This window comes from Camelus dromedarius, chromosome 5, assembly GCF_036321535.1.
Source record: "Camelus dromedarius isolate mCamDro1 chromosome 5, mCamDro1.pat, whole genome shotgun sequence".
Classification (NCBI taxonomy): domain Eukaryota; kingdom Metazoa; phylum Chordata; class Mammalia; order Artiodactyla; family Camelidae; genus Camelus; species Camelus dromedarius.
Window position 1 is genome coordinate 21,412,585 of NC_087440.1, and position 12,031 is coordinate 21,424,615.

The 12,031-nt window shown below is 48.3% G+C and overlaps 1 protein-coding gene across 1 annotated transcript in view; it reads left to right on the forward strand.

Moving 5' to 3' along the window:
• Positions 1-12,031, forward strand: part of PLA2G4E (phospholipase A2 group IVE) — a 54,530-nt gene that overhangs the window by 13,619 nt on the left and 28,880 nt on the right. The gene's annotated exons all lie outside the window — the stretch shown is intronic.

Here is a 12,031-nt window from a genome sequence, read left to right on the forward strand (position 1 = left end):
AAGACCAGTGGCCATTCCTCACAGGTGAAGAGGGAGAGGCCTTTATTTATCGGGTGCCTTTTTGCAGGCCACAGCTTGCCCCAAGGAGCCACTCTGGGCTGATGAAGGAGGCACACCTGCCTTCCAGCTCATCCACACCACACGGTGCTGATGGTCACCTGTTCTTCCTGTAGGAGTGGGATTTGCTCTCTTTCTTAAACAATCTCTGCTCATGGGTCACCACTGCCAACAAAAGAATGACCATGATTCTTACCCTTGACATCTGGGATCTTCTTTAATGTCTTTTCTCATCTCCGTACCTTTGCTCATGCTGTATTACTTGGAAAAAAGGCCCTTTCCTGCCTCTTTATTCATTGGATCCTTACCCTTCCTTCAAGGGCAAGTTCAAGTTCTTCCTCCTCCAGGCAGCCTCTTCTGACCTTCCCATCCCTGGGTGGCCATGTTCCCAGGGCAGCATATTTTTACACCTTTCCTCATATGTGACATGATCATCCTGAGACCATTTGTGTGACCTTCCTGGCTCACCCAACTTAAGTTGTGAGTTCCTTGGGCGGAGATGACATCTTGTAGTGAGTCCATCATTAACTAACGGCTGGCCACGTGCAAAGACGTTTATCTCATTTAGTCTTCACAACCACCCGATGAGGTAGGAATTATTATCCTTCCCATTTAATAGATGGAAAACTCGGGCTCAGAGGAATAAACTTACCCAAGTTCATGTGGCAGAACCAGTGTTAAAATCCAGCTCTATGAAACTTCAAAGTCTAGACCTTGAACTAACTGGACTATGTTCAATCAGGTTGAGACAATGACAGTGTCACCCTCACAGAGGTGACAAAGAGCAAACTCAGTTTACAAAAGGCTCCAGGCAGTCTTGCTATGAGAGAGAGAGAAAGAGAGCCAGGAGAGGAAGGTAAAATCCATCATCCAGCTGAAACCAGAGGCACACATTTTAGTAGCAGGAACTTCACAAGATTGAGAAATGTTGAGCTCTGGACACAAGTGCTTTGAGAATGCAAAGCACTGAGTTGAACTTTGACATCTTATAAAGATAAAGGACAGGATCTTGACAACACTAAGAACATAAACATTACCTACTTTGGAATGAAGGTTCTTGTCATATTTATCCTTATTTTGTATCTTGTCATGATGTAATAGTCATGTCTAGTTTGTTGGCCAGAAGTTCTGAGACATCTTGACATGTTAACTTCAATGGCTGATTTTTTTTTACCTCCCCTTATTTGGAAGGTATAATGTTTGCTTTACTTTAGGTTGTCAAAAATGTATTTACTCTTCGTATGTTTGTTTTAGGAAATTGAACTTTATCAAGGAGCATAGGAGCATAAACAAGCCTTTGAAAAACATAATGCAGAATCTCAATTTTCCAGGCCAGTAGCATCTCCTGAAAGGCTGAGAGTATGATGGTTAAGCCAGAAGTTCTGGAATAGACTGACTTGTATCACAGCCCTGTCGCTTACTGTGGTGACCCTAAGCAAGTGGCTAGGTGGCTTATCCTCTCTACATCTCACTTCTTTAAAATGAGATAACAATAGTGTCTACTTCACAGAAAGATAAGATATGAAGAATAGTCCCTGTCACTTTGTAAACATTCAATAAATGGTAGCTAGTCTGTTCCTGTTGACATCTGTGTGGTGGTCCACTGTGTGAATGTACCATAATTGACCATCCCCTTACTGATGGGCGTTAGCTGTTTCCAGTTGGTGAATGAGACAAGCAATGTTCCTGCCCTGAAAAGGCAAAAAGAATAAATGAACAAAATAAATCAAGATACAATTAAACTAAACTAAATAATTAATTGATAATCAGAGCAACACAGAAGCAAGTAGGTGGGTGAAAGGCACATGTGTTATGGAGGGTGGTCAGGGCAGGGCTGCTGGAGAGAATGGCATTTAAGGAGAGCCATGACAGCGGAGAAAGTTCCAGCTGTGCACGGAGTGGGAGGTCAAGGACTTCGGGCAAGCGAACGGCAAGTGCAAAACTCCTGATGTGAGAAAGAATTTGGCATGTTCAGGACATGGGGGGCTGAGACCCTGATATTTAAGGGTATGATAAAACCACAGATCAATAGGAAAAGAGCAAACTGTCCAAAAGATGATGTGAGCACAGGTGGCTCCTATAGAGAGTAAAATAAAACAGCAACTCCACTTAAGCTGAACTGTGTTCCCGGGAAGGAATAGACCATGAGCAACTCTCAGAGCCAAGACAAGAAGTGAAAGCCACCAGAAGCTATGGGAGGGATCTAATCAAGGCTGTCGCATAATCCGGTTTATGTTTTTAGGAGATCACTTGTACTCTTCTGTAGAGAATGGCTTATAGGAACGCAAAAGTGGAAGCAGGAAGACCAGTTAGGCTAAGGCAGTAGTTGAGATGAGGGAGATAATGGCTTGGGCTGGTGCAGGGGCAGCAACTCTGTGGAGAAGCTGGAGGGAAAACAGTTTCACCTGAGTGCAGAGAGCTGCGGACATGGCCTGTTACATCCTTGGTGCCTGTGAGCCCCAAGCCCGTCTTCTTGCTGGTTATTTCCCTGAACCCACAAATCCTTTGCCATTCTCTCCCCCTGAAGAAAGGCAGTCATTATTCAGCCTTCTCAGTGTTTTCCAGTTTAATAGCTGTAGAGAAATTTCATTGTTGTTTTAATTTCCCTGATTACCAATGATTTTTGAGCATCTCCTCAAACGCCTGTTAGCTTTTTGGGTTTCCCCACCTATAAATTGCAGGTTCCAACCTTTGGTCCATTTTTACATTGGCGGGCCATCTTTTTCTTATGGAGTATGTGAGAATTCTTTGTATGTGTTAGACATTAATCCTTTGGTGATTTGCAGCTGCATTGTGGTTATCTTCTGTCATTCTGTCAGCTATTAACCATTTCTGCTTGTTCTTCATTGACAGAAATCATTAATTCTTATGTAATCAAATTTAGAAATAGTTTCCCTTATGGTTCGTGGATTCAGAATGATGTTTAAGAAATCCTTGCCCCCAGACCACAAATAGATTCTCCTATGTGGTCTTCTGTTAACTTTATAATTTTCCATTTCTTACGTTGATCTCATTTATAACCAATCTTTTCATACGGGGTTAAGTAGGGATGCTGTTTTAATTTACTCATGTCCATGTCACCTCTTAATCTGTTCTTTTTCTATTGATTTGTGGTGCCAGTTTTATCATATTTTAAGTTCCCTTAAGTGTCAGGGTCTGTCTCTGATCCCTCTATTTTGTTCCCTTGGTCCTATTCTTACACCAACCACCTACTGCTTGTGTTCATGTGACTTTGTAGTCTATTTTAATATCAGGCCCGGTAAGACTCTCCTCTTTACTGTTATTTTTTAAGGGTGAGTTTGTTATCCACAGATATTTATTAAGAGGAAGAAATGTGGGATATGTCTGGAGGTAAGACTGTGCTATGAGATCTGTTGCTTTACCCCAGTTTTACACTTCTGTAATTTAAATCTGGCAGTGTTTCCCTACTGGGAAACTGGTTTGTGGGTTTTGCACCTCATTTAGGAAGATCCTCCTCATCTTCACCATTCTCTAATATTTTATTTTAACTCTTCTGTAGTCTTATTTTAATGGTTAGATATTTAGTCTGCAATTTATTTTTGTGTAGTTATGAAGTTGGGATCTAACTTTATTTTATTCCAAATGGTAAGCTAGTTTTTCTGATAATGAAGAATCCATCATTTCATCACTGATTTGAAATTCTTCCTTCATTGTATACTGAAATTTCATATATACATAGAGCTGTTTCTGGGCTCTACTTGTTTTATGGAAGGTATTGGGATCGAGACTTTGTTGGCAAGGATGGAAAAGCACTGGCTATGTTTGTGCAGGAGAATGACAGGTTGAAGGGGGTGGTTACGAAGCTCATCAGTCAGCCAAGTGTGTGTGGGAGGAACCCGTGAGAGGCAGGACAATCAGATGCTGCTGAGGGAGTGGGAAGAAAGGGACAGGCATCTGAGGCATCTTGAAAGAGGAAAGGTGAAGAATTCATCCTTCGGGTTCACCTGGGAGTGAGTGATGTCAGCCGAGCCACTGGGAGGAATGTACTCTTCAGTGCTGGGTTACCTGAGGCCAAGAGGCTGCTGGCGAGAGGCAGATCCAGGTCACTGCAATCAATGGGAGCCCATTAACAAGACCCCCAGACATAGTCAGAGGGGTGGCCTCAGAGGAGCAGGTTGGGGGTCTCTGGGGAGATCTCAGGCTCTCTGCTCATTAGGGAGGAGAGGATGGTAGGTAGAAATCCAGTTGCCTCCACTTTGTGCAGAGATGGCTTCGTAGTTTCCACATGAAGGAACTCTGGGGGCAGGGGCATTCATTTGGAACATCAGTTGTGTACCAGGGACACAGGAACCAGAAACTGTAGGTTAAATTGTATGTTCATTTGGAGACACATTGGATTAGAGGAGGCTGTTGTGCACCCCTCACCCCATCGTGTGGACTTCTTTGCCTGGTACCCCTTGCCTTCCCAGCCCACTCCCCACCATCCCCATGGAGTCCCCTGTCCCTTCCTGCTCTACTTAGAGTCCACATTGGACAGTTTACCACTTAATTCAGCCCTCTTCCCCCCTCACTAGATCACAAATTCTTTGTTGTGTTTCCTTCCAGACACCACCCTGTCAGCACAGAGCTGGACACACAGTAAGCAGTCAGTACATGCTAGCAGGTGGTCCACTCAGTTTGCTGATGCACCAGCTCCCACCTGGGTCCAAGGCTGTGCAGAGGGTGTCCAGGAAGAAACTTCCACCCCACCTCCTATTAGCCTCCTCTTCAATTTGGTTTCATTCAACTAAAGTGAGGCCCTGGTCTTGAGGAGTTTATGGACAATGAGGAAATAAAACGATTGGAGACCTAGAATTTCCATGCACTGCCTAGGATAGATAGCAGGTTGGTGGTGGGGTTAGGGGTTGTGGCTAGGCTCCTTTGGTGAGAAGAGGCTCAAGTTCCAGGCTTTGAGGAATACTTTGGAGTTTGGGACTTGCCCTGGGCCTGTTTGGTGGTGAAGGATCAGGGAGTGGAGGAAAAGGGGAGACAGGTAGAATCCTCAGGGAGGAGGTCCCTTGGACCTCACCATAGCCCTCACCTCATCACTTTCAGGACACTGTAGTGCTGTGGGCTGGTTGTCCACAACGTCCATCAGCATTGCCTTCCTAAAGTTCAGCTCTGATCATGTCACTCTCTTGCTCAAAAACCATCAATGGCTCCCTATTACCTAGAGAATAAGTTTAAACTTAAAGCATGTCTTTTAAGAGTCACACCTATTGGGCCCTAGTGTATCTTCCTAGATTTGTTCCTTCACAGATCTTCCCTCTCTCTGCCCAACTTCCACTACCCTCTGTGTCCCACTATCCACCCCCCACATCTCCTTCCACACAACTTACTACTCTGATACCAGACCACTTACATGCCTGAGCATACCCTGCTTTCTGGCCTCCCTATACTTGCTCATGCAAGCCTTTCCCATCTATCATTAGCTATTGCAGTCCCATCTGTCCTCCAAGACCCAATTCAGATGCCACCTCCTCCATGAGGCCTTCTCAAACCCACTCTTTATCTTCCCAGCTGACACCCATTTTCCTGCTTCTGTACTTTCTAGCCAATTATTAGCTCTGTGAACCACAGGTATTTACAAATGTGAAGGGTGTACCTTGATCCTTCTAGGATGCCCTCTGTCACCTCTAGAGACTCAGACCTCTAGGGCTGGAAGCATTTGGCTCCCCATCTTCAAGTCTGGGATTTCCTCTCTCAGGAGCATGTATGCAGTAGGTGCCCACTTGGGGTTGGAACTAAATTGAATTTAGTATAGTTCACCAAAGGGTGTGGTTGCTGAGTTTGTGTACTTAGCAGTGGGGTATGGCAGGGGCAGGGAAGGATGGGAGCTGGGAGGGGTCCAAGCGAAGGCCCCATTCCCTTCTCTGGAGGTTGTGGAAAGCAGAGTGGGGCAGGATGGGAATGTCCACCACCTGGCAGAGGACGAGGCCCCACAGATACCACTGACGAGGTTCCATCGCTGCACTCAGGCCCAGCTAGCCCTGCATTCAGATCTCACCCTTAGTTTCATAAAATCACTTTAATCCACAGGCCAGAAAAGCCGGTTGTGGGGCCCCAGGCGATTGCTCAGGCAGGAAACTCCCAGTGCACCCAGCTGGGCTGTCGAGCAAGTGAAGTGGCCTCACCAGCCCCCCGAGTCAGCCAACCACCGGGCCAGAGATAGAGATCAGCTGGGTGGGGTGGGAGCATCCTCAAAGCTGCCTGAGACCAGGCAGGGGCTGGACACACCCTCTCCCGACCCAGCCTCCCAGGAGGGAGCGTGGGGAGCATTTTCCCCTGATCGTCTCCTCACCAAGTATTCAGGCGTTTACTTTCTTTCTTCATCCTCTAACTTCAGGAGTCCTGGCCATGGCCCCTGACTCTCCTGAGGTCCCTGCCCACAGCTCCTGGGGTGCGAAGCTGTGGGACTCAGTGGAGTTAGGAGGGAGGGCACCATTCCCCAGAGGGGCACCTCTGATCATGACCTCGAGAAGATGCAGAGAAAGGGCTTTCCCAAATCACTGCTGGGCTCATCCTAAAGTTGTGAGGGTCCAGCAGCCTCTTCCTGCCACTCCCTGTTCCAGTGGACAGACTGGTTGTTCTGAGCTTCTGGGGGCAGTAGACTGCTGACCCTGCATTTCCAAGATCTGAATACCTGAGGATCCCTTGATACTCAGAGGCCTAGGTCCAGGCCCCCTATACATCTACCCACCTAAACCCCTCCCCGGGCAATCCCAGCCACTGCCAAGAGGCATCCAGAGGGTGGAGCTCTGAGTCAGAGTATAAGTTCCCCAGCTCACCACCCAGCTGCAGAGCCTCACAATGCTCCAGAGGCAGATGCCCGTCTGGGTCTCCCACACCCTGCCAGACTCATGCCAAGCAGAAGATGGCAGGCCCCCGACCACCTGTGCCATGGAGGTGAGGGAGCAGTGCTGGGTGGGAAGGCCAGGGGCTGAGGGCTGGAGACAGACTCATGGAGGGCTGGGGGCACTGCAGACTCCAGAGATATGGGGCACTTCGGCACAGGCAGTCCCTCCCTAGCACCTGAGGATGCAATCTGGCCCAGTTGGGGCCTGGCTCCTGGATGGATGGCCCAGCTGTGGGTATTCACGGGCTTGACAAGACACTGTGGAGTGGCTCAGGGCCAGCCTGGGGCCAGGAGGACAGTCTCAGCACTGCCTGTGGTGGTCACGCTTAGCCCAGCCCAGTGGTGAGTAGGCATGTACCCTGTGGACATCCTCCACAGACTGCCGTGAGAGCACGTGGTGTGGTGTCTGGTGAGGATGGGGGCCTGTCACCATCAGCCAAGGGGCCCCCAACTGGGTCTGTGGTTGAGACTCCTTGCTCTATATGGCCCCTGCCCAGCCTCTTGGGGAGACCCCAGGTTCGTGGGTCAGGTTGCCAGGGTTCTAGACTGGCTCTGCCTCAGCTTTCTCATCTACCTCGGTCTTCCTGCTGTAAGCATGTCATGGCAAGGGCTGTCAGCAGCAACTTCTTCCTCCTGACCTTCACCTGGCCCACACTAAATCACAGAATAAGATGAGTGATGCCCTCAAAGTGTCCTGTCCCTTTGGGGTGTGAAGTGAAGACCCTGCTCAGCCCCCAAGGAACCCAGGAGGGGCGCTCCATGCTACGTGGTACCTGGTGTCCTGCTGCTGGGCCAGGATAGATATCACCTTCTGGCCTATGTTCCCCCACAGCCCTCAGGGGCTGGAGGGGCTCCTGTCAACAGCATCCCTGTCTCTCCTGTCTCATTGAGCCTCCAGGAGCCTGGACCTGGGGAGACCTTCATAGTAGGGAGTTTACCTTGAAGGGGGCCATGAAGCAATTGGGAGCTTCCCTCATCCCTCTATGGTCCTGGAGGGTCGGTGAGTCAGAGCTGAGATTCTTGCCCTGACCCTTACATAGCCTGGGTGACAAAAAGGAAAACAGCCATAAAGGCTCCTCTCAGGTGACCCTTGGTCTAGGATGTCTGGCTAGGAAATGTTCTGGGGTCCCCTAAATTCCCCGTCCCAGTGTTCTTTTAGGCAGGGCCATTGCTTCCTGGAAGCTATCACTAGGCTGGTCTGAGCTCTGACTTGAGTGTTGCAAGGAGCTGATGGATACACCCAGCACGCTGGGGAGGAGGAGATGGCATCACGAGCGGGACCTGCCCTGAGAAGCCCTGGGAGGAGAGTTCCCACAGGCTCCCAGGGAGCTAGCTGTCTTTTCTCCCCAGCATGCAGACCTTGTGGGCTGGTTTGGTTGGGGTATGCCTGACCCAGGCATGGGCCTCAGCCCCACCACTACTGAAATGTAGTTGTCAGACCCTCCTCCCAACTCCCACCCCAACCTGGGAGCCTGACCCTGAGAGCCCATCTGCAACTAAACATTCTTCTGACTAATTTGTGGTGAAAGCTAGATTCTTGGGATGTAAGGAGAGCCCTGAATTGGGAGCTGAGGGTTTTACTCCTACCTCTGCTATTAACTAGTCTGGTGCATGACCTGGAGCAAGCTTTTAACTGATTTGGTTAATTCACGGTGAGAGCCAGCCTCCACGTGGATGGAAAAGGCACTGCCCTGCGGTCAGGTGGATCTGCACCTGAGTCCTGGCACTGCCCCTTCTGGTCTGTGTGACCCTGTGTGAGATGCCAGCTCTCCAAACTCTGTCTTCTCCTCTGCAAACCAAAATGGTTTGGGTGGCTAGACTACAACAGAAGCAGTGCCCCCAGGCGGAGTCAGCACCTGGAGCACTAGAGGAGGGTATTGAATTGTGTTCCCTACCTCCTCGCCAAAGTCCTATCTATAAAGTTAGGGGTTTTAGAAAGGGATATTATTGGATCACAAAATAGCCAATCCTGAGAGTCAAGCTCTTTTCCATATGAGCTGTGTCCTGAGGAGGTCTCGAGGGAAATGGAGTCCTGTCAAGACCAGCCCCAGGGGCCGAGGCCCGGGAGGAGGCTGGGGTCATGTGTGTCTGCAGCCTGAGCAGAGGCTTCCAGAATACTGCCATCTGGCTGTCCTTGCCGCACAGCTGTTCTGGTTCTTTTTATTTATTTTACTTTTTGTGTGGGGTCGGGGGAGATAATTAGGTTTATTTATTTATTTATTTTTAGAGGAGGTTCTGGGCATTGAACCCAGGACCCCGTGCATACTAAGCACGTGCTCTACTACTTGAACCATACCCTCCGTTGTTCTGGTTCTTAAAGTGTCTAAATACACTTCTGTATTCTTTGCCAAATAGTCCCTGCCTTGAGCTCCAATCCCCTGAATGCTCCATGGTCCTGACCTCAGGACCCTCCAATGCCCCCATGAACTGGAGGATTAACTCCAGGACTGCAGCCTAGCTGGACAGTGCCTGGTCCAGCCTATTGTTAAGCTTTCATCCTGATATCCAGCCAGGGCATCCTGTCCTAGGGATGGGCTTGTCCAAGTCCCTGAAGTTCTTACCCTGATTCCATAAGCCACCCCATAAACTTGGGTTCCATAAGCTCACTGGTTTCTGGTTCCCACAGTCACAGACACTGTGCTTTTTTTCTATGGCATCTTTCTACTGTGTTACCAATTACCTCTGGGGCCATGAAGTTTTGCTTATATCTAACACCACTCCAACTGAGATAATTATACCAGGAGCAAAATATGTACACTCATTTTAATCCCCAAAGGTCATTTTTCACAGACCTGGTACCTGTAATCATCTGGGCCCAAGACCTGAGTCCCATGTTCCCGCTGCCCTCCTCCTGGCATGGCCCCTCTGGGCATTCTCTCAAACCCTCTAGGCTCTGTCTTTTTGCTGGCAGATATGAGTCCTTTGCAGAGTGCTATGAAATTGAGTGTCTCCTGCAAACTCCTGAGCTAGAGGTGTGATCTGAGGCTCCCGGTTGACCACAAAAGAGCCTTCTGTGGCTACTAGAAAGTGGGAAATTCTCCCAGAACCCTTAGAGCTCTGATGTGCTCTGGCTGTTTGAAAAAGAGACAGATGATGGAATGTGTCAGTAGAGCACTTTAAGTAGAAGAGCTGCCAGAGTTTGGAGGTTATTCTGGGGCTTGGGGGGAATACAGGGTGAAAAGAAGAATCTGCCAGGAAAATAGATTCTCAGAGGAGACCAAGCAAGAGGAGATGAGGGCGAGCAGCACCTGTCTTCGTGTTTGCTAAGGGTCGCTTTCAAGAAAGGTGACAGTATAGTCGTGGTTGTGAACATGGGCCTAAGAATTAGAACTGGATTCAGACTTGGTTTCCTTTGACTCTAGTTGAGTGCCCGAAGTCCCAGGACTTAGGCTCAGATTCTCCATCTTAAAGTGAGGTTAATAATAACTGCTCTGTGCAGTGTTACAAGAATTGAGCAAGATAAAACAGAGATTGTATAGACAACACAGCATGCAGCAGACACGTAGCAGACCGTAGCTGAAGTTGTTGCTGCTAAGTTAGAGGAGAAAGAAATGGTCCGCCTCATGGGAAGTTATCAGGTTAGATGACAGCAGAGATCCCTTCCTGGAAATCAGGGGGACCTCAAGCGAGGTCCTGCAGGAAGTTGTGAATGCTTGTTCCCTCCCAGAGAAGACACAAGGGAGCTGGGCAGGGCCAAGGGCAGTCTCTCCTGGAGGCAGGAGAAGGGCTCTGATGGCCGGGAGGACTGTGACTTGAGGAGTGACCCCTGACTGGGCTGGGACCCGGGCGGCTCCCCGCTTGGAGCCTTCTAGCTGCCCTCTGAGAAAGTGGGCCAGAGGGAACAGCCTTTTCCAGAACTGCTCTCCTGGGGGAAAGCTGACTCCTGCCTCCTCGCCAGATCAGATCAGCACACAGGCTCTGCCCAGGCAGGGAGTGAGAAATGAGGAGCCCTCTGTGCCCAGAGTGGGTCGGGCCAAAGACACAGACATATTTCCAGAATCAGAAGAGAAGTGGTGTGTGCAGCCTTTGGCCCAAGTTACAAAGTTCAAAACACAATCCTGTTAGAGCATGTTATTAACCATGAAGATATTCAATATTTCAGAGTTAATCTCACAAGAGGAATCCTCAGACCTATATGTGACTGTTAACTTGGCTTTTGTTCTGATTTTGAGGCAGCTGTTGGGGGCAGAGGAGGGAGAGCCCTGAAATGACTTACATGTCTATCTCAGGGACTCTGTGACAGCATTCCCTGCTGTCATCCTGTTGTTGCTGGTTAGGATTAAGCCTCAGAAGAGGCTGGAAGGACAAACATCAAAATGATAACAGTTCTCATGACAAGGAAAATAAGATGTAACTATGTGTGGTAATGCATAACTAAACTTCTTGTGGTAATCATATTGCAATACTAAATACGTATATCAAGTCATTATGTTGTACACCTCAAACTTACACAATGTTGTATGTCAATTATAGCTTAGTTTTTAAAAACATAGCTATTCCTTTGTTATAAAGGTCTTAGGAGGATTAGAAACTATAAGAAAATTGTCTGGCAAATAATAAGTGTTCATTAGATATCATTACAAATATTACTATCTCTGATAATAGCCAAGGCAGATGAACTATCCATGGACAGTCTGAGTTGAAAATAAAAAGAATTATAGCATTAAAAAAAACAACCAAAAATGATAATAGTGGCCTTCACTGAGTGATGGCATTATGGAAACTCTTTTTCTTCACACTCTTCTGTTTTTCCCCAAACCCTAATATTATTTTAAATGGAGAAGTACATTCTCTTAAAAAGGTATAAAGTGATTCTAGCAGCATGGAGTGGACCATGTGTCATGTGAAGGGTTCCAGTTCAGAGGCCTCTAAAAATGTAGCCGTTGAGTGGGCTGGAGGAGTCTGATGGTGTCTGCCATGGGCATGGGCCAGGAGTGAACAGTAAAAAGACTCATCAAAGCCTGGGGAAAACTCTCAAGGGAAGGGCTTCCAATTCTGAGATCCAGACAGGAAAGCCAGGAACAGAACAGGTGTGAAGCTGGCCCTCTTCCAGGGAGAGTTGGCCCAGAGTGGGGTGAGGACTAAGCCCCTCACCTCTGCAGCCTCAGGCCCCCTGGG